Source organism: Melospiza melodia, chromosome Z (genome assembly GCF_035770615.1).
Source record: "Melospiza melodia melodia isolate bMelMel2 chromosome Z, bMelMel2.pri, whole genome shotgun sequence".
Lineage (NCBI taxonomy): Eukaryota > Metazoa > Chordata > Aves > Passeriformes > Passerellidae > Melospiza > Melospiza melodia.
Window position 1 is genome coordinate 31,643,033 of NC_086226.1, and position 23,254 is coordinate 31,666,286.

The window sequence follows — 23,254 nt, forward strand, 5'->3', positions numbered from 1 at the left end:
AAAACATAGACAAGGAAAAACAAAAACTTCTGAAGATAATACAGCAGTTGAAGACACACGTTTGACAAAATCATTGAAATTCAAAGACAAAAGGTGTTTCTAAACACATGTCCCTAAACAACTGGTGTATTTCAAACACAGGAATTTCATAATATTATGATTTACATGTTAAATTATTTATAATAGAGATTTTTGCTGGAGTTTTCAGGAGATTTTGCAACTGTAAGTTAAACACTAGAAAATTGTTTCCTGTTGAGGAGTTGTGTCTCTAAACTCATTTTAACAAAGGTGTTGAATAGAACATAATCTGTATCCACCCAGCTTGCCTGTTGCTCCCACACATTCCATTCCAATCAGATAAATGAGGAAGTTACCCTTTCCTCACCTTTAAAGTAGGTTGGAAATAGACCACAAAGAGGTGGTTTAACATTTGTGATTGGATTAATTTGGGTTTTGTGGAAAATAAAGTGCTTGAAGAGCAAGGCAAAAAGATGGAAGGCAGTACTAATAGCTGAACTCATCCAGGTCTCAGAGCTATTTAACAACACTAAAAAGCACTTGTCGCATCCCTTGATCTGGTTTAGACGGCCCTCCTATTCCTGCTGGTGCAGCTTGTATGGACCAAGTAGTCCTCTTGGGCCAAGCCACACTTGGTGGAGATCCTGTCTGGCGGTGATCACAGAGACTCCAGAGTCAGTCGAGGCTGCAATCAGAATGCTCTGTTGGTGGATAGTTTTTTAAACACCTTTTTCTTCTCATGCACTCAAACACTTCCTTTGGCTTCTCCTACCTAACAATGTGTGGGTAGAGTTCCTTATGTAGTGTGATAATTTGCACTATGGACAATCACTGGTTCCTACAATCTCTGAACAACTAATTTTTTTGAAGATGATCTTAGTATTCAGTGTAGGGATGCACTGACAATCAAGACAATCCAGACAGACAAGAAAATAATATTTTGGGACAATGCTGAGCACTGTCAGACCTTGCATGTGCCCAGGAAATGGATGACAAATAGACAATAGCTGCTCTCTTAAATAAAAGTGACTATTTCAACTCTTCATTTGCTAAGTTCACCATGTCTGACCAGAAAGTCAGGTACGTGATTTAAAATGCAGAAATACTGTTTGAGCTCAGAGAAGGAAGTCCTCTTTCTGAAACAGGAAACAATATATTCAGGATGCCAGGCATTTTTTTCAGTGGGAATACACATGGATTTAGTTACAATTGTGCCACCCACAAGAGCTGTGAGAGACAATATAAAGACCTTACAAGATTATGTATAGATGATTGCACAGTTCCCATCAGCCAGATCTACAGCACTTTCAATTTGCAGTACAAACAGTATCATATGTTTCCGTGGAACTAAATTCAGAATAAGAAAATTTTGTGTGGGCTGATTTATTTTTTTTTTAATGCTGACTTGTGATTTGAGATGTTCCAAAGAATGGCATTTAAAAGTTTTGCAAAATTGTGTCTAGCATGTCCTTTTGATGTTCCCCTCAATACAAATCTTTATTTGCTTACCTATTCAGATCAGCACTCTCACAATCCTCTACTGGATTAACAGAGAATCCTACACAATCAGCTAAAGGCCAAACCTCAGAAAAGGTTGCCTGGGCTTGTGACAACAAAATAAACTATTGTAGAGAGCTGATGACAAGCAGTCCAAATGAGATCCAACTGGCCTGATGACAAAGTAGTCCACAATGGCTTTCAGAAGATGGTTTTTCGTAATGCTCTGATGACTCTACAAAGAAATAAACACCAAAGTCAGTCAAACTGAGGTATAATACGTTTTACACACTTCTGGCATACAATTCATTCAGAAATGTAAAAAGTGGCCATACATCTTTATGTTACAAACATTTCCTACCTACATTTGTACAGATATAAAACTGTTAACAAAATGGAAGCTATTTGAGGCTTGTAAAAGAAAGCAGACCATATTATCTGGATTATTTCCATTTTGGACATATTTTTTTACTTAGTTGAGAATGAATGGTTTATATTAATACCTTTAAATACTGAAAGAAGTTTGGGTTACAGACTGATAGTAGTTCCATAAAAACAAATTATTTTTCCATTTCTACAAAATTTTATTAAAAATGTGAAAACAAATATGTTGTGTAATATTATTCTTCTTTGCCTTCAAAAATAAGGCAGGACTTCAGTAATCTGCTATGGACAAATTTCTTTTTGTGTCTGTATGGCTGGTACCCCTTTGTGACTTACTTCTGCATATTTTCTCCCTGCTTCTCCTCTCACCTTTTTGCTGTTTTCAACTTAAAATATTTTCCCATTGGAAAGAGGAAAAGCCTTCTGCAACTTGAGAAGTGACACACTAGTATTTAGTAACTTCTAATCAATTACAGATTCAAAAATTGTGATAGCAAAGCATGTAACTTAATTATTACTGCAAAATTATAGTACAAGTTACACCTAAACTTCAAGAACCTGCCTTAAAGCATGACAGGCAGATGAACAATCTGAAGCTTTGTCCATGCCCCTTGCATGTAGACTTGAGACTCTGTACCTAAACCATTGACATTAACTGTAATCTCTCAATTAGTTTGACTGAAAAGGGAATGCAACATCTTGACTTAGAGCTGATGTTTGGCATTGTTACAGATACTTCCTACCCATATTTAGTTAAATGAACCTGGATGTCTCAGTACAATTTGAGATCCAGCAGCTTGAGATAAATTCATGTATGAAAGGAAATTTGCAGCCTCTCAGACAGTGTTCCTCTTCAGACTTCAGTTCACACCATTTATCGCAGTATGTTCTCTTATAAGGGCAAAGTATCAGAGTCATTTGTCTCTTTGCTGTTCTTTTGGAAACATTGATTTCAGCCATGCCTTGTTCCTTCCGGATCCCCCTTCACCTTTGCTCTTTCATGGATGAGTAAGAGGTTTGTAATATTGCATCACTTGCCCTCCCATCATCTGGCTTTTTGAACTACAACATCTTCATCTCCTCTTTTGCCAGCAGTCTCCAAACAGTCATTGGTGGGGGTTTTGCCTTATGTTTTAGCAATAGCTCACCTGAAGCAAAAAAAATCACCCTTTCTTCATTATAAAATCACACCAATACCAGAATTCCCACATTCCTGTTTTCCTTCATTTCATCCTGTTTGTTTACACACCATTGTTAAAACACCAGCCAGCATCTCCTAACTCGGCTGTATTGCCAGGACTCCAGAAAATCCAAGCTCTATTTTACGCTCAAATCATGGTTCAGTCTCATTTGAACACTGCACACATAACATCAGGATTTAGTGTGCCTTCCATTCCTCATACATATAGTCCCTTCTCCCTTCTCTCCTGCTTCAGTGTGAATGCTGACATGTCTTCCTAAATATCTTTTCTCTTTTCAATTTTTCCTGCGTCCCTTCTCCCATGAAACTCTATATGTTAACTCTATCTGCCTCCCTGTTTTCCACCAAAACATTCAAAACATGCTTATCATCTCTGAGGTCAGATTTCTGCTCTCTGATTTTACTAATGTTCATTGATTCTTCCAGAATATTCCTTGTGTGTCAGGTCATACAAGAGGAGACAAGAAGGTCAACTCATTTGCATCTCTTTTAAAGGCCCATGGGCAAATATCTTAGTACTATTGTAACTGTTTACTAGATTGGAATCTTGCAACATAGATCTCTGAATAGTCACGAACCCACTTACAGAGCAGTTAGCATTGATTTTACTGTCTGATAAGGTACTGAGTTCCATTTCTGACTTTTCCTTCATTTTCTTTTTAGGAAATGGTTATTATAGTCAAGATGCTACATAACTTCACAGGACTAAATAACATGCTCATTTTCTATATCCACCTGGATGTAGAATACAGCAGGGAACTTTTATCATGGAGTGCCCAAAACTATCTGACAATAAATTCCAACTTTGAGTGAATTTAAATAAATTAATAAGTCTAGAAGACAGATAGAGGAGTGAAGAAAACTCAGGGAGAAGAAATTAGCAAGTAGAGTAAGCTAGTTTTGCAGGACTGATTTTGCTTTAATGTAATGCCCTGAAGACAACTGTAGGACAACAGTACGGTACAGTTAAATGAACAGATGTGTGCACCAACCTTCATAAAATAAGATGTAGCCTTTTTACATACATGTCTGCTAAAGAAATAAGAATAGAAAATAACATCTTTCCCATCCAGGTAAGGGTAGAATATTCAACCCATATGGAACGGCTGGTCTTTAACTCTTCTTCTTTATTATTGTAGTAGTAGAAATGGAAAAATTCAATTTATCATCAGTGTAAGATTACCAGTCTGCTGTGGTTTTTACAAGCTTAATAAGTGATATGCTATTGTTATTAACTTTAGTTAAGTTTTTTGTAAGTTATGTGTTAAATGATGTTTCAATTTTACTTGCGATGATTCTTTAAAAGAAAATACAGAAGATTTGATAAAATAAATGCCTATAAAATAAAGACACTATTATTCTGTCTGATTTTAATAACTAATAGATCTCACTAACTTTTTAGACAAAGTTCAGTTTTATGTTTGTCAGCCTCTAACCACACTGAAACTTCACATACAAATGGTATGAATCATAAGACAGAAATGTAAGATGGATGTTACCTTCTGTGTGTTGTGTAAAGATATTATCACCATCCTGTAAGAAGATTTATGGAACCATCTAATGTGAAACACTGTTTAAAGGACAGACAATACTGTGACAAAAACCAGCCTCTCAGAGTTTTCTCACTTCAGAACTCTTCTTTGGGGAAAGTACTACCCAGCCTTCGTATCTATAATAACATATAATAGAATTCTAGTAACACTAGGGTATCGTGAATATCTCGTGATGTGTGACCACTAAGCTACACATCATTAGCTACACAACAAGCAGAACATGCTAGCAGCATTAACCTTTTCCTAGTGAAACCAACCAACAACAGGAATTCTTCCATTAGCAGCACTTTGCAAATCTCTAAAAAGGAATAAAATCCCCAAGTTCAGGATAACTGGTAGGTACTTTGTAAGCAGTAAGAATTTTCAAGCCCAATGAGACATAACAATTTCTGGGAAAGACCTTTTTGATGCAGCTGGCCAGGCTGTAGGTGATATGGACCTTTCCTCGTATCAGCAATTCAAATTCAGCATATCTTGCTTTAGCTACTAGTCTAGGCTAACTACAAAGGTACCTCCAAAGTGCAATTTTTTATATGCTGAAATCTCCTCTAAAATGACTACTCAGTTCATTTTTCTTTCCCTCAGGAGGCTAGCTAGCAAATGCATACTAAAAACTTGACTTCTTGAAATAAAAGCCAGGTGATACTAATTCCGTTTTAAATAATTCCGTAATAAACATTTTATGAAGTCTGTCAAGGATCAGTCTAGGAAGAATGAAAAGTATAAGCAAGCAGTATGAATGTTAAAATCAGAAAGCTAATGTTCTTCTCCTGCTTGGTGTCTGGCACAAACTATCATCATTCCACTGAAGTTCCTGCAAAACGCTTGGCCTCCAAAATTATTGTGTATTCTATAATAAAACTGTCCATAAATGTAGTCTTGTAACACCACTGATGGTTACAGCAGAATCCCTTACCAAGATTCCCATTCTGTTCATCCTGCTGGGTTTGACTGACTGTTCACTTATACCACTGTGAATAAGACAATGAATGACATTGAAATTATTGTAGACACGTCAATATTAATTAAACAAACAAAGAAACATAGAACATTAAGTATCAGTAAAATGAGATCAGAGTAAAGTTTTTGTTTATGTTATAGAACTTACTCCAGTAGTTTCACCAGCTTTGTTCCTCATTCCCTTTTTGATATTTTGGCCTCCTTCAGTTTAGGCATACTAGCCTGTCTGTGGTGTGTATTACATACACAGCGCTCTGCGTATGTGTGTCTGCACAAGTGCTTATGCATTTGTGTATTTGTCACTCACCAACTCTGGCCATCCCTCAGAGCTTTTGAAGCCATTATCCCACTCAAATAAGTCACATGGCAGAGCAGAGTTACTTTCAGAGATGTTAAGTGTTTATGAGCTTCACAGAAACAGCCAGAATGAGAAAATAGCTCCTGTCAGGGTCCCTGGAAAGGCTGTGGCATGAGTCTCTAAATTATAAGACACTTGGGAATCTAACCACAAAACACTGTTCAGTAAGAAAGTGTATTTCACAGTAGCTTCACTGTTCATTGCTCTACTAGGAATAAAGTCTATTACCTGCTGTTATGTTTCTCTTGAACTGCTGTGGAAATGCCTAAGTGACTACAGATGCACAAGCTCATTTAGAATAAACACACTGCAGAATAACCTACTATCTTCTGAGAAGTCAGAAGTGGATCAATGGATCAGACTGGCCACTCGGAGAGGGCTCCTTAAGCCAGCACCCACACCAGCAGACTGAAAGCTCAGAGTACAGTCTGCATAAATATCTTTTCCAGCACAGACTGGACTGTCATGTAGGCAAGGACCATATCTTCATTTCCATATAAAATAAATCTGTTGCTCTATATATAGAAAAGTTGGATAATAGCAAAGTTAATGTCATAGCCTGTTTTTAAATTAATTCAGATCACCAGATGAACACAGTACAACCTCAATGGATTTCAAACTAGTTCTCTGCAACCTAATCACCTTGCAATTTAAGACATCCTTCAAAAGCACAGGAATAAACTGCAAATCAGGGAGCAGAAGATTAACTTATACTGCCATATTCCAATGTTGTGGAAGAGATTCAAAACATTCCCACCTTGGTCTATCTGCATATGTGCTTTATCCTTCCCAGCTCAGGAAAACTGAGTGCACAGGAATATGAGCAGCAGGAGGAAGCAGAGCTTTTAGAAAGATGTCTGGCTATTCTCCACCCCATTCTCTTTGCCATGACACTGTTTCTGACTGTGGCTTTTCTATGTGGAGGGATAAAAATTCATAAAACAAAAAGGAGAGGGAAAAATAGAAAAGGAAAAAAAGGGAATAAAGGAGCACCACCTTGGTTTAACTAATATTTCCTTTTCTACTTGTTTTATATTACACAATCAAGTGTGCTAGCACTAAAACACCACATCGTCCTTGCAGTGTGAGTTAGAACAGCTGTAGCCACAACATAAGTGCCCTTGAACATGCTGAAATTTTCCAATGTATCACAATTACTGAAACACCTGTGCTAAACAGCTTTCTTCTGATCCTCTATAAAAGTTCACAAAGCCCTCAGACTTTCTCATTTCATACAGGTCTGTACTGCCTTGAAGCCAGCTCCATGCATCTCAATATAGGACACTGCAGCTTTGTTTCTTTTCATTGTGCCTCAAAATGTAAAATAAAGGGTACATGCAGGTGCAGAAGTCCACTTGTGATTCTGTTACTTGACAAAAAGTTGACACACCACAAAGTTACTTGACACACCACAACAATACTGATTTTCTTGATAAATAATTTCCACAAGCAAAATTCTTTTCAAGAAATTAGAAGTGCTGGTACTGTGCCAACAAATGATATATAGTGCTATTCTGTATATAATACTATTGTGCTCTACTGTATTCTTGATCTCTGCAGATCAACTATCCCACAAGTACATGTGAGCTATTGATTTGATGCATTATTTTGGGGTTTGGTGAGGTAGGTTTGAATCACATCTGTACATAGTGACAAAACCTGAATGCATTTGGCATTGTTGTTATTTTACAAACACTGTCCTTTGGTTGTTTTAGCTTTAGGAACTGCTGGCTGGAGTCTATTAAATTATTTACATTTATACTGCTCAAAATGTCTGTTTAAAAAGGGCGGGCAGAAAGTCACCCTTAGCAATCGCCATGGAAAGTGTGGCTGATGATCCCCCAGGCAAAGATCCAGAAGAGGGAAAGGGAAGTAGAAGTCAATTACCAAGCCCAAGTGTTCTTTTTATGCAGAATGGCAGTCTGTAGATGAGTTTGTCTTTTGAAAGATGAGGGGTATGTAATAATTACACAACCTCCCAAGTCTTGGCTCTCTATAGCTATTCCTTGCTATTGGAAACTTCTCCATGTCCAAAAAAATGCAGCAAAGACAATTTTAATAATAATTTAATAATAAGTACTGCTTGTAATAATAAAAATATCTATTAGAATAATAACATATTCATTAAAAAGGGACCATTTTTGCAGTCTTAGAGAGGGGAAGCCTTCCACCATTAACAGGGCGCGTTGTGGAAAACATGAGGCTTTTTCACAGAGCATGAGCAGACAATAAATAAAATTACTACACTAATTCAGGAAGCAATACACAATGGCAAGCATAATTTGAACCACTTCTGCATTGCTCATACACTCAAGAAAAACAGCTAGATGTTGTTGTGTATAGCTCAGGGGAAACATCTGTTCCAACTGCCTTGGTCAGCAAGTAATAAGGAATATTACTGAAAATATCTAATGTTTTTATGCAAATAAGTGGTGTGTCTTCATGTTGCATATTATGTTTTGTTTTGATTACCCCACCTAGTGAAACATTTAACAAAAATAGAAAGTTACTGGAGACAACTGATAAGAATGTTACAGCCACAAGAAGGATTCTATAGCCTTAATATGTTAGGATTATTTAGCCTAGAAATAAATACAACCAGCAGTCACAGTGCCAGCACACACCATAAATTAAATGTTATTAAGGGTGTAAATTGAATACTCCTATTTGCTTGCATTTTCTGCCACTTTTCTTACCCTTCATCTGTCTGGTCTATTTAAATGCTGCTATATGAGCACTAGGAGATATCTATTACTCTAAATTTGAACCATGGCTGCCATAATGAGGCTCACAGATGGTCACTAGGCAATTCCATAACTAACAAAAATAATCTTATTTACCCTTTGTCCTCATAAAACAACAAGGAGACCATTACATTTAAAAGGCAACTCATTTCTACAGGAAACACTCCTATGACATAGCCCTAAGTGTGGCTTTTCAGGGGCTCAGGCATCTCTGGGAAGCAACCCCTGCTTGCTCAGGAAGGCAAGAGATCTGTGAGCCAGTTGGCCTCGCAGGTGGCTCACCCACCCCTGCTGCAGCCCGGCCTCCTGCCAGCTCCACACACCACTCTGACACGAACATGGGTGGGCAAGGAGGACAGCAATGCTGGTCTTTGGAAAGGACTTCTTCCCTCGTCACTGGAGCACTGCAGTCCCTGGTGCAGAAAGTAGGGCTGAAGATCCCTCTGTTTTCCCCCTCCATCACCACCACCCTGCCTTGGCACACAACCATGCTGAGCAGCTCACAGTGACAAACAAGCATCACTGAAGCACAGAGCTCCAAATGTTTCCAACTAATACCCCAAACATTTTGTGCCATACATCATAGCTTTCTCCACACTCCTTTCTGGAGAATTCAATGCTGGAAATGATCAGAGATAAGAATCTAAATGGCTATGGTCCCAGATTACATGTTTCTAATTCACATTTCCATCAAAAATAAGAGTTATTTTTAGGAGTATTGAAAAGACCTGCTTATTTAAGTGTTAAATTCACTACTACAAGGTAAAAAATTAGGTAAAGAATTTAGGAGGATTCAAAAGGCTTAGACTCTGTGACAAGTCAAAGCCACCACAGTTACATGTGGCAGACAGACCCCTCTGTAAGAGCCAGAACACCGATGCATAGCTCAGACACAAGAATCAGACACAAGACTCATCACTGACTGACTACCCCCATGGACAATCTTCTTTGTGGTCACATTATTCCATATTTGTCTGCTCTGGGGCCTCTTGATCCCTTTAGAAACTTCTGGTAGAGTTGATCTCTGTCAGAGGTATTCTACTGCAGGCATCAGACCAGTCAGAGTCATAATTTCTGTGTACCAGTCAAAGAACTGGAATTTTTTTTACCTTCTTTTAACCTTTTTCTTCATCTGCATGAAAGACAGAGAGAGGAACAAAAAGACAGGGGAGAAAATATGCTACCTTTTATGCTTTTACATATTGAAACAGGACTATTAGAAGCAGAACATCTGAGATAGGAATCTTAATGGTGGCAAAGATCAAATATAATCTTCTAGCTATAGTATTTATGGTTCCAGTTTTAGTTTTAGTGGATAGAAAATTTATTCCAGCATCACAAGTTTGCTTCCATTTGCAGTCTATTGCAAGCACTGGCACATACTTTTACTGGGGATATTGTGGACGCAGTCTGTGAGTACATGTTGGCACAAGTTTCCCTCCAGCCACGGAAACACCTGCCTCCAAGTTAATTTATAATCTGCACCTATGGCCACGGGACGCTTACAAGTTTATTGAAAAAGGTCTTGTTAAACCATATTGGAAGGACTCTGTTCTTTCTCTTCCTGTTCCACTTGACATAAGTTTGGCATTAACAAGTCACATTTTTATGTCCAGCTTTATAGATTGTTAATAATACATAAAGATATTTGATATGTAAGATCATGGGTCAAATATTTCTCACTCTACTCCCATGAATAGCCCCACGAACTTTATTTATACAACTAGTCTGAGGAAGACAGTCATGTTTTACCTATCCTGTAAAATTGTTCTGCAGTGTTTTGAAGTGGCTCTCAGCACTACTTAAGGGTGTTCTCATTAACTTTGAAGCACAATGCATGTTCCTCTCTTGAGCTCTTCAGATGAAATCCTGTAAGACAAAGCAGAGTTGTTCATACATAAAAAGGAATCTGATAATGCAGTCAAAATGCCCTGGTTCTTCTCAAATATGATTCAGTACAGGAAAACATCACATCCCCTCCACTATTTCAGGGTTTAATGTATTCCATGTCACTCTATATAGGAAGGATTATGAAAATCCATTCAACCACTATTTCCTTGACAATTTTTTTTCTTTTGTTTTATTAATGACTATGGACAACAGGTCTGTAAAGGAGTCACCGCTTTTTGACTCTAGTGTAGTCAGCTGGCATATTGCATCTCGGCCCTGTACTAGACCTAGGTGGTTTGGTTTTGGGTAATTATCATGAAATTAATCAGGAAGTGGAGCATCCTAGGATGTTTATAAATATCACAAGGAGATATTATTAAAAGTATCAGATAGATTATATGCGATGGTCTGAAAAGCACAGAGACATTCAGATTGTAGTCATTTTTCTCTACTAGTTTGTATAGGAAAGAAAAATACTCATGAAATACAGAGGAACATAAACAACTCATTTCAATTCAAATCTGGATCCAAGTTGGAAGCTTAGTATGTAGCACTCCATCCATTTCAACACAGAACCAGCATCAGAAAGTTTCCACAGCATTTGTAGTTTTACTGGGAATCAGCAGATGGTGCTTCCACAAGGCCCTTTACAAGTTCACATAAAGAAATATATAGGTGGCTAGGTCATGCTGAAATGTTAATTATAACTGTCATGCCTGGCTGTGCATTGCATCTGTAAAGTACATTGACCAATTTTCTTGCATTTTCCTAATTGCTGACCCACCTGCAAAATGGGTGACATATGCCAGACCTTCACTGTTACACCTCTACAGATGACAGCACAGGTACTCTAAGCCTGTCATTCTACATCACTGAATGATAAGAAGAAATTGCATAGCTGCCTTACAAGGATCCTTGAAATCTAAAAATCCTTACTTAAGTTAGACTGAGAAGCAAAATCCTGAACAACCTTGGAATGAGTGTCTCACTGGGAGAGGGAAAAGAGCTGTGGGTATCAGTGGCCTGGCACAGAAAACAACCAGTGTTTTTAGAACAACCTAGCACTGACATGCCCAGGAGTAAAAGCATCAACAGCAGAGTTGTTGCAGCTGCTTCTACGGCCACAGTCTCTCTTGACTTCAGGGCCAAAAAGAAAAGCCACTCCATACCCCCACCTGCTTGGCTTGGAGCCTCACCTACACAGAAACTCATACTTCTCCAATTCCCTTCTGCCCCACCGTTGGCGAGTAGCTTAGGAAAACAGTCACAAGGCGAAAGTTGTTTGTGCAGTCTTTGAGCATGTGCTGCCAGGACTGGATGGCACTGGGATGTGACAGCGCGTTCCTCCTCCCCACAGCAGCAGGCTCCCTTTGCACCACCAGCACTGCACTCAGACACATCCTCCCTCACCTGCGTTAGCACACAGATAATCCCAGGGTCAGATCGCATTTTCCCTGCAGCTACCTGATGCACACTCTGTATTAGACAAGAGCACTGCAAAATAGACCAGGACCAAATATTTAATTCACACATACACTCCAATTATGACATGAAGGTATATTATCATTAGCTTAAATTTTCAGTGACCTAGAACAAAACAAATGAAAGTACTTTCTTAGAATGACACAAGAAAGACCAGTAGGGATTTTCCAACTGTTATATTCTATTTTAACCCCAAATCCATCTGTCTTCTCTGCAAATTGACATTATGTACACAATGTTAGTCCATTTATATCCAACACATTATTGCTTAGCAGTGGATTCCTGAAGGTTTTCTTGCAAAATACTTAACTGCCTGAGGCCCAGGAGAAATAAAACCCCTTTCCTTGTTTCCCAGCTATTTCTAATGACATGAATAAACTCAGATAGTAGCTAACATGTCCAGCCAGAAGTAAAAATTATTTCCTGAAAAGCAACTGATCTGTGTACATCAAATTCCAGCTTTCCTTGGAGCAGATACCTGGGGAAAGGAAGGCACTGCATGAACAATACAAGATGTCCTCATAGTGTGAAAATGTGATTCAGTAAAATTCATGGAAAACGGAATCAAAATGAGTACCTACTGACAATCTGAATTGTCAGGAAAACGTCCTGCTGCACATCTCCCTAAAGAAATCCTCTAGAATTTCCACTTTTCTTGGGATCTCTGCAGGTGACTTTATACAAGGAATTCAGCAGAATGAACATTTGCTATTTTCTGCGGTCTCCACAAAAGAAAAAGGGCCACCAAATCTCAGAAACCAACAGCAAAGCATGCAAGGCTTCATTAGGGAATGGAGCCCAACCACCTGTAGTGTGATATGAGCAGGCCAGGCTGAGGCAGGACATGGCAGAGGGCAGCACACGTGGTAGACCTGCAGCTCCCATGAACTTCCCAGAAAAACTCCTCAAGGGACACACCAGATCTGGACTGCTGCCTCACCTGAGCATCTTCTTCCTGTAAATCCTTCAGCGTGCCAGAGCTCAAACGCTACCAGCGTGATCTCAGGGGACAGCATCCCTGGTGGCACGCCGCCCAGGGAACACTGGAGGCATTTCCACAAGTGACTGAAATCCCTGCCAGTTCCACTAGAGGGTAATGCCGAAAGGACAAGCCTGAGCGGCGGCAGAAACAGGCAGTGTGCTTTGTTTCATTGCAGTGCTAATTGTCCTTCTCCAAGTGCGGGGGTACGGCCTTCCGTTTACACCACTATTTTTTCTTGCAGGAGCAATTTAAGAAGCATAAATCCCCTAAATGTTATCCTTTTCTCTGTCTGTGTCTCTGAGCTTCCAAATCTCCCCCTACAAATCTTTCTCAGCCTGAATTTGCTGCCTATGGAACATGAATATTTGACTGATTCTAATATATTAAAAGAAAGTGCTGAATAATGTCTCTTCTCCTCTGACAAAAAAAAAAAAAAAAAAAAAAAAAAAAAAAAAAAAAAGAGCCATATAAGAGAAAATGTATTTACATCCTACAAAAGGAACTATTGTAGAAAATATTACTTGACTATAAGGCTGGGTATAATAACCACGTAACTGAGAAAGAGATGGGTCCTGATCTAGTAACCCACATCACTTCTACATGTGCATCTTGTCTGGGCAGGAATGTTCTAAAAAGAGAGATCAGATTTGAAAATAATCTCGTTTCTGCATCTGAAAGAACATTGCTGTAATTGAATCACAAGTGTTTTATCATTTTAAATAAAATATTAAAACTATAAAGACAGAAAAGTAATTGCAAATAAATCCCTTTCTATCTTCTCTCCCCACATTCAGGCATAATTTATCTGTTATCATCCATCTATGTGTCAAGTTGTTACTTTTCTTTAATTTGGGGCTGAAACTTGTCCAGAATTTAATCTCACTTTTCTGTGAAAAGATTATGATATTAATTCTGAGAAGCTACAATTTTTGGAGATTTTCTGCTTTCTTTTTTTTTTTTTTTTTTTTTTTTAAACAAGTTCAATGGAATCAGCACTCTCAAACTGTACTCTTATAATAACCTAGAATAAGACAAGAATTACTTGCTAGTGTCCTGCTGCAGGATAAAACAAAGTTTTTAAGAGGCTTAAAAAAGATCTTAAAAATTATGTGCATCTTTAAACAAGACAGGATAAAACTAGTACATTTATTTCATTTTAAGTGGTTCCAGACACAGCAAGTTACACTGTTGGTATGGTGTTATTTTCCTTAGAGTCAGTTACTTCACTTGCACTATTGAATTTTGGGATATTGCGGTTTGAGCCAAATAGCATACAGAGTTTGATGCTTAAATTACTCTCTCACTGTCTAGATTTGTTATGTCTTCATCTTTGAGATACTTCAGAATGAATTCTTTTAAGCATTTGTGTTTTACTAGTAGCAGGCTACTAAAGCATACTTCAAAATTTTGTGGGTAAAGCCCTAACTGGGGTATAGACTTTCTTTCCACCTAATGGATGCAAAATCAGTTTTGACTTAGGCCTTCTCAGGAATGCTTTTCTTTATTCTCTTTCCCTTTTATTTTATCAATAGGTGAACTACACATGCATCAAAGACATCTAAGAACCACCAAGCTATTGGAATTCATTCTAAGTCCTCAAGAGGTCTCTCTTATTTTGTGAATTCTTTGTAGCTATAAGTCAGTTTGGAGTAGTGAACATTGTTTAAAAATACTACACTTTCAGGTTGTCAATTGTTGTTCAAAACCTCCCTTGTGTTTGCTGCTAAGAACCCTTTTAATTTTTTTTCCTGCTAAAACTTCATGAACATGAAATGAAACCTAATAGCATGAATTTGATTTGATTCTTTAACTTTGCAATCCTCTCTAGAGACTCTAATTATTTTGTTATTTATCCCATGCTATCCATTCCCTTCTCTCTCCCCTGCTCCTCCACCAAAAGCTCTTAAGTTTTGTAAATGAAAATGAAGAAAAGTGTCTTTCTGACAATCATATTTCCACAAAATAGGCTGCTTTTGCTATTGTGTTTTCACACTTTTTAGGGTCAGTGTGGCCCCACACCTTGCAGGTCTAAATTTCCTGGTTGGAAAACCTCGTGTTTATGTCAAAGATGTTCTTAAAATGCTAGATAGTGGAATCCTGAAAATATATTACAGTCTCCGCTTTAATTTTTAAAAAGTTACTTGAAAATGTCATTGTTTTGCAGGAAGTCTTAAAAAAGTTATTGCCATCTCAGAAACCAGAAAAATAGATAGAAACCAGAAAGAAAGATAACTGGATTTAAAACTACTTACTTAAGCTGATTTGTTTGAATCAAGCCTTGTGACATGTACATTCAGAATATTTGACCTTAGCAATCCTGCAACTCACTGAGGTGAGCAACCATGAAAAACAAAGACTTGTGAGAGCCTCTGGTCTGAGCTGTGGGACCTATTTAACCATTACTGTCTTCATTAGAGAGAAGCAGGGACCTGCCAAGCCTCCCAGATTTGCTGGTTATGACCCTACATAGCAAATAGTAATATTTTGGCATTCAGGTTAGAAGGCATTTGGGAGCTCTGACAGAACAATTTTGTGACTTTTTCCATTTGCAGACATGGCCATCATACACAAAGCTGGAAAGGATTCCACACTGCCTTCTCAGCATCACAGAATTTCATCTTTCTTTTGGATACCAAACAATGCTCAGAAAGCTCCATGAGCTCTACAGCACATGGTCAGTGAGTGAAGGACTAGAAGCAGACTGAGTGTTGTCTTGGAAATGGGACTTCAAGATTGTACAGTTAGGGGGGAACTAAGATGCTAGGAACAAGGAATACTTGGACTCTGGGCCTCACTACTGCCACCTTCTAATGCCTGCAATGCAAGAAAGTAGGACAAACTTTGTGACCAAACCTCATCATCCTTTTATCTTCAAAAAAAAAAAAGAAAAACATGAATCAATGGTAAATGTAACAGACTTAAATAAAAAGAAGACACCTAATATAGACCAAATCCTCAATGTCTGAATTTTATGAGGGATCAATGAAACAACTTTTAATAATCAGCTTTTCTTTATAATTTCACATTTTAACATGTGGGGCCAAACCAAGGATTTCTGCATGCATAAATGAGTTAAGGTAACACAGCAACAAGAAAGAATGGCCAGTGGAGACAGATTTACTTAAGATTTGGGGCTTATCCCTGCTGTTCCACAGGCTATCCCTAGGCCTTTGGGATGTTGTTTTGTACCTGAGCAAAGATATTTAATGTCATTTGTCAGGGCCAACTGTACCCAGGTTACTTGTACAAAGCTACCAGATATGTTACCATACACTTCTGTAGCTGCAGCTAGAATTACATAGAATAGCTATATAGTATGGGAAAAGGGCAAAAGCCTTTTTCCTGCCTTTACCTCTCAAACCTTCTCATCTGCAATGTAGATGATCTTCATGTTTAACTCTTTCTGCTCCCAAAACAGTCTTGTACAATAAGAATACCTGTTAAGGATGAGCACATTCTCAGAGTCTGAAGCCCCACAGATATCCCTCCCAGTGGAAAACAGAGTTGTTTAGGTTGATCATGAGAACAGGGAAGGGTCAGTGCAGAGGCAAGAAAGCAGAAGTTCAAACCCATGCATTCTGGACTGCCTTGCCAACCTGTAACTAAACTTGTTATCTGGTGTACAGGAAATGCACCTCTTCTCCCACACAGCCAGGGAGAAAGGGTGCTGCAAGGACTGGCAGTCTGGAAATATATTTTTCTATCCATAACTTGTGGCTACTCAAGTCACCTCATGATCAAGTGTATATGAAAGTGTATGCAAACTAACCACTTTAGTGGACAGAACAGGAGCCACAGGGATCACTAGATGCCCTTCTGAGGGGAGTTTTTGGAGGACATAACACAATTTTAGTGCTACTGAAGGGAGACAATTCCCACAGTACGTACTGTGAAGCCAACAAACTCTTAAGTGATCCATGCAGAGCATCCATTGCAAAGAAATGTATGCAATAAGACCCAAAACAGGGCATAAATAACCCTGGGGTCTTCATCTTTCCCATACTGTGAACTAATATTTGTATTTATTTCATAAAAGTCTTACTTCAAAATAAGACTTTAGATGGTCTCTGCCATCGGACAAATCTACAGAAGCACATGCAGAGCCATGTACTTAATATAGTACAATAGTTTCAATTTGTATTTAAAAAATAATTTTGGAAACTCACTGTTGTTTTTGTGATAGCAAAAATGTACTTTTTAATGGACCAAAAATTTGGATTACCTGTAAAGGGATATGATACATTTGTGATGATGCTCCAGATCCTGAAATATGCTCTTTTTCTACTCGTAAAAATAAAGCAGCCCACCACAACTGGGATAAAAGCCTTTCTTTGCTTTTATCATAGCCATGACCTTATCTTCTCTAAAATTCTTTCTCACAGTTAGTCACATTTAGATCTTCATTTTTGCTGATATCTAGTTCATTTCTCTTCTGACCAGCACACTTAGGGCAGTACTAGAAAGTGACATCAGGAGCATTTGGAATTTACCAACAGGTAGCATGCAGGAAAATTTTGATAACGTCCCAGTACGCTGGCACTGACTAAATACCAGTCTAAAATCCATTTGGTACCATTAATATCTGAAAGTAAACCATTAAAATTGATCCTCTTCCTAGATAGGAAATAAAGTAAATACAAACCTCACAACAAGACGTTAATGATCTGTCCCTAACAAGGCTGCAACTTTGACACAGTCAGGTACTTACTCAGTCTAGAAACAAGATCCAGTACATCACCAGATATATGCATTGAGCTGGAAATTCTCCATTTATTACCCTTTTTGCCTTGCTACATTCAGCTTGTCAAAGTTGACTACCATGCTTAATAGTGATTTTTTTTCCATTAAGCTCCAATCCAGGACCTACAGCCAAACGCTGCCTTTTTTGTATTAGAGAGTTATGTGACTCCACACTTACAAATAATCAGATATGCCCTTCACATTAACTCTAATAAGAAGACAACAAAGCAACAAAAAGAAACATAAAGTAATGGCAAAAACTGACTTAATTTTCACAATAGCTGCTTACAAACTATGTATGTCCTCTTTATCTTTGGTTTAGTCTCCAGTCCAGGTTCAGCTGCAACTGATAGCCAACTGACATATCTCTTGAAGCCTACCTTGCAAAATGTTCCAGACCTGAAAAGCACAATACCCACACATAACCCCATTTAGCCATTCCTAAAGCACCATGCTCCTCACCTATAATTACAACTTAAAAATTTGAAGCTTTGTCACCAAGAATGACACAGCTTCATTTGGAATAGTTGTGGAAGCAGAAAAGGCAATTTGCCTGTCAGGAAGCTGGGCAAGAGCCGTTTGGCACTTAACACATGACTTCAGAGAGCCAGAGGCTGAAATGGCCTTCCAGGGGCTGAGCTGCCTGACAGTACTGCTATCTCCATGCTCCCTCTTACCATGCCATTTCTTAAGCCTTTATGTGGAAATGGGTTGTCTAGAGCTAGCAGCGCTGTTCATCTAGCATTTCTTTACAGTAGTAGCATCCTAAGAACTGTGAAGAGCAAGTTTCTCACAATAACTATATTTTCTTTCCTTTTATTTTTTTTTTTTTAAGTTTTAAAAGATTAATTTAGAATCTACACCAGAATTCTTGTTGCTGTTGAAAACACTGCAATCCCAACAAGCTGAGAGACTTGCCCTAGAAATTCCATGGTCTGTTGCACATTTCTAGTTGTTTAATATTGTCTGAAAATATACAGAGAAGCACCTCTTCAACAAATCAAGAAAGCAATAGATCAATAGACTCGTTTATAATTTTTTATTTCGCTTCCTCAGATAGTTAATGTTTTTAATAGCTTCCTTACAGTTCTCTCCAGTACCATTTTCTACCAGAATTTTTCACTTTTGTCCAAGCTTTCAGTAATCCAGAAAGATTTTGCAACTTATTTAATAAGCTGTTTTCATTCCACTCGCACATTAAAGCTCGTCTTGCCACACCACATCCCGTTTGCAACGGGTACTGAATACTAAGACTTGCTGCAGTTCCTCAGTGGTGCTCTGTGGTACTGCCAGCACAAGACAAGAGAGCACCTTTGGAGTGTCTAAAATGGCTTGTCCTGTTTGGACTTCCAGTAATAGGTAGGCATCCTTCAAACTGTAAGGGGATGCACAATTCTGTTATTACCTCCTGAACCACCAAAAGGAGGTAAAGAAGGGGTCAGTTTGGCTCATATTACATATACTTCAATTTTACCTGTCCTAAAACATGAATGACACCTGCCTACATGACTTTTCTGCAGTATGAACCAGAAGGAAAGATCCCTACTACCTCTTTACTAGTCCATTGCCCACCACCTGACAACAGACATATAACCTCTTAGGTCAAAAACTAGAAGAAACGACTGTTCAACATCAGATAATCACAACACTCCCCAAGAGCATGCCCTGCAAGTTCTATGTTTAACAGTCTCACTGATGTGCAGGAATAACCTCAGTGGAATAGAACACAGAGCCAGTACCTGATATTAGAATTCAGTTCACATATTTTAGGGCTTAGTTTTATCAGGAACTAGTTTACTTGTTTTTCACAAAAGGTCTGGGTTAAATCAAGAAATCAAATCTTGTAATACAATTTTTTATGCTACTTTTTGCTGAGAAACAGCACACGAAATTTCTACAGAAAAGTTCTTGAAGGACTGTAATTCTTCTTCTCCTATACTTAAAAAAAAAAAAAAAAAAAAAAAAAAAAAAAACAGAGGGAAAGCTTTTCCAATGGTACAATGCAATGGTACTCAGAAAAGTCCTTAAATTTAATATCTGAGATGCAAATGACGGGACCCTACATTAAATTGCACTTTTCCAGAAACAGGTCCTTCTTTCTGTGATAATCAGTGAAATTAGATGGAAACAAAGCAAGGTAACAAGTTTTCTCTCCTACCAGAAGAGGACGTTCTACCTTTATTGAGTACTTTCTCAGTGGGAGAGGCCACTGAGAGTTGTGTGAGAAACTGCATGGGATGATGCACACATACATCCAGGACCACAGGAGGGTGTCTGAGTCTTCTTCCACTCCTTGAATGCTAGATTGCCAGGATAGGCCTTCCCATTTGATCAAAATCCAGATCCATTCCAAATAATCAGTTTTGTCCTAGAGTCCCATCCACAACCCAAAAAATTTTATTGCAGACATGTTCCTTATCAGAGAGGGGGTTCCAAGCTGGTCCACTCCTGATAAAAGCAACCACTCTTCTAAAGGGCAACAGAGTGAGGGGAAGGGCGATAAAGGTAATGTTATACTAGTATAGTGAATACTGACATCACAAAGTCAATATTCCATGTATGCGTATGTATGTATGTGTGTGTCTGTACTGTGTGTGTGTATGTTAATACCACATGTTGACAAGTTAACTTGCTCATTAATTTTCTTCCTTCTCCATATTTTGCTGCTATTTTATTCAGAGGCCAGACACTTAATATTTTGTATTATGGAGTTCGCTAGAGCTGTAGCTGTGGCTATAGCTCTATTAGAAGTAGAACACAGAAATATGTAAATTGAGAGCCAGATCTGAACTTTCTGAAAGTCTGAGATGTAAATATATAAGGGGTTTTTTTTTAAAGACTCTATTATTCCAAGATCAGGGCCAGCTGCAAAGATTGGATTCACATCCAAAAGCCTATATTAAAATGCATATATTTCTTGGTAGAAAGAAGTTGTGAAACCTGTCAGACTGAAAACAACACTCTTTTCTTGTGCTGCCTGACAGTTCAGTTACAGATCGACGCTATTGTTTTTCTGGTAATTTAAATATGATTGTTGGCAAAGCAGAAAGAGGCGGGGGAGTCATAAAGAGTGGCACACACAGTGAGAAAGAAGAAAGCATTTCTAATTACATAATATGTCCCTGACATGTTCTTACTCAAAAACCCACTATCTAGCATTTTAAAAAAGGAAAATTAAAAAAAAAAAAAAAAAAGGAAAACAATGAAAGAAACAGCAGCTGTTTCTAAGTGATGTCAGAGAACAGGTGTGATACAAATCTCCATACCAGCGCAATCATATTGATCTCCCGATGATGCATGCATGAAGCACGTGTAAACCTTATCGACCCATTCTGTGTTTCATTTCCAGGAACGCGGCCTGAAAACGCCCCTCTAAAACTGAAAACATTTTCAGGATAAACACCGTATTGGCCAATTACTAAAAAACATACACAAACGGAACACGGGAAGGTGAGCCTGACCCCGCAGCCCTCCAGCCAGCCGGACAGTGCCGTGCCGGGCGGCGCAGTGCTGGACCGCGCTGGGCCGGGCCGAGCCGGGCCGAGCCGGGCCGAGCCTGGCCGCCGAGCTCGGGAGCAGCCGCCTGCGCGCCCCGCGCTGCCGCCGGGATCCCCCGCGCCTCTCCCGGGACTCCTCCGGCCCAGCCCCGGCACCGATGCTGCCCCGGCGGGGGCCGTGCTGCCTCCCGAGCTGCGCGGCGGCTGTGTCCGGAGCCCCGCGGGGACAGCGGCCCCCGGAGCACCTTGCGGCCGGGCTGCGGCGCCGCCCGGGGCCCGTTCCCGGCGCGGGCAGGGCGGGCTTGGGGCCGGGGCCGCCGGGGCGCTGCCGCTGCGCGGCGCCGCCGGTAGAGGGCAGTACGCACCCCCGCATGAGCGCGGCCCCGGCAGCCGGCGGCAGGGGCGGGGGGCAGGGGGAGAGTGGCACCAATCTGGGAAAAGATTAAAAGGGATGTGGAGTCCCGGAGCTTCTGAAGTGCTCAAAATGCCCGGGCGATGCTCAGGACGAGGATCATAATACTAGTAACAAAACGAAAACGAAAAAGAAAAAGAAAAAGAAAAAGAAAAAGAAAAAGACCCCAACAACAACAACATTAAAAAAAAAAATGCAGCGAGGTCAATCATTTACCAGTCTGCTCCTTAATGCGTGTGACCGCAGGTGGTACCGAGGGACATTGTGATTCATGCCCACTTTCAAAGCGGGAGTAGGGCCCGGCCTGAGGCACCCAAACAACTGTCTTCTAATATTAGCACGGCTGTATTTCTGGATCTATTATAGTCTGTCCAGACAGATCCCATTGTAATGGGATCTTTTATTAAAAGATTAGCACTATCTCCTGCAGTTGGTGGAAAAAAATCTGTTATCACTGAGTTATTTGCAGTTGTGGGGAGGGGGCAGTCGGGAGGGGCCGGCGGGGGGCGGGAGCGGGAGGAGGGGTGTGGGGAGGGCCGGGCGGAGGGCGCGGGCGGCCGCGGCGCACCGGCCCCTGACCCGGCACTGTCCGGGCATTCCTGTCTGCATACTTCGCAGTCTGTTGTGCTTTGGTGGCTCAGAAAAGCGAAAGAATCGAAATTTAAAAGGCAGCTTTTGAATAAACAATACCATTTTCCGTTAAGTAATCGTTTTGTATAAAAGGAAATATCGCCTACTCAGTTTCATTCAGCGGTGCCAAAAAATGTTATAAATGAGAGACCGCCAACTTTTCTAAGGGGAGAATAATGCCAGACTGTGCTTAATAAACTAGTGCCCTAGAAGTTCATTATCGATGTTGCAATCTTTCTGTTTCTGAAAGGAGACCGCCTACGTCGCCCCCGTTCCCGTCTCGTCCTCCCGGGCTCTCCCAGTAAAAACCCTATCACCCGGGAACGGCCCTAGGTATTAAACTTTTAGCCGGTTCAGTCTTGAGGGTTTGGGGTTTTTTCGGGTTTGGGGCCGGTCGATCGGGGTTCGGCGTTTCTTTGGGCCGAGCGATGTGTTTCGCCGGAGGTGCGGGCGGTGCGACGCATCCTCCGCAGCCACCTCGCGCGGGGACCGCGCCCGCGGAGCCGGCTCCGGGCGGGCGGGCTCCGCTCCGCTCCCCCGGCAGCACCCCCGGCCCGCCGGAGCGCCCCTGGGGCGGCGCGACCCCCGCGGGTCTCCAGCCCCCCGTGGCGCTTGCGCGGCCGCGGCGGCTCCGCGGCGGGGCCGGGGCCGGGGCCGGGGCCGGGGCCGGGGCCGGGGCCGGGGCCGGGGCCGGGGGTGCTGCCGGGGCCGCTCCGCCGCTGCCCCCGCCGGCGGCGCCGCCGCTCAGGGGTGCGCGGGTGCGCGCCTGTGTGTGCGTGCACCTAGAGCGGATAATTGGAGAGGGTTTCCAGAAGGTGGAAAATGTCACCTGATTCACACTGAACTTTTTAAATCTCCCCACCCCCGAGCAGACACACACACACATTAGGAGACCGCCCACCGCAG

General features: G+C 40.4%; 1 long non-coding RNA gene across 2 annotated transcripts; it reads right to left on the reverse strand.

Moving 5' to 3' along the window:
• Nucleotides 1–427: 427 nt before the first annotated feature.
• On the reverse strand, nt 428–22,138 carry LOC134432191 (uncharacterized). 2 transcript variants are annotated; one of them, XR_010031252.1, is made up of 4 exons: nt 21,935–22,138; nt 10,468–10,584; nt 1,528–1,750; nt 428–703 (listed from the first exon to the last, which is right to left on the reverse strand). It is a non-coding gene; the product is annotated as an uncharacterized LOC134432191 (long non-coding RNA). The 2 variants fall into 2 exon arrangements; XR_010031251.1 differs by having other exon boundaries at nt 428–1,750.
• Nucleotides 22,139–23,254: the final 1,116 nt, after the last annotated feature.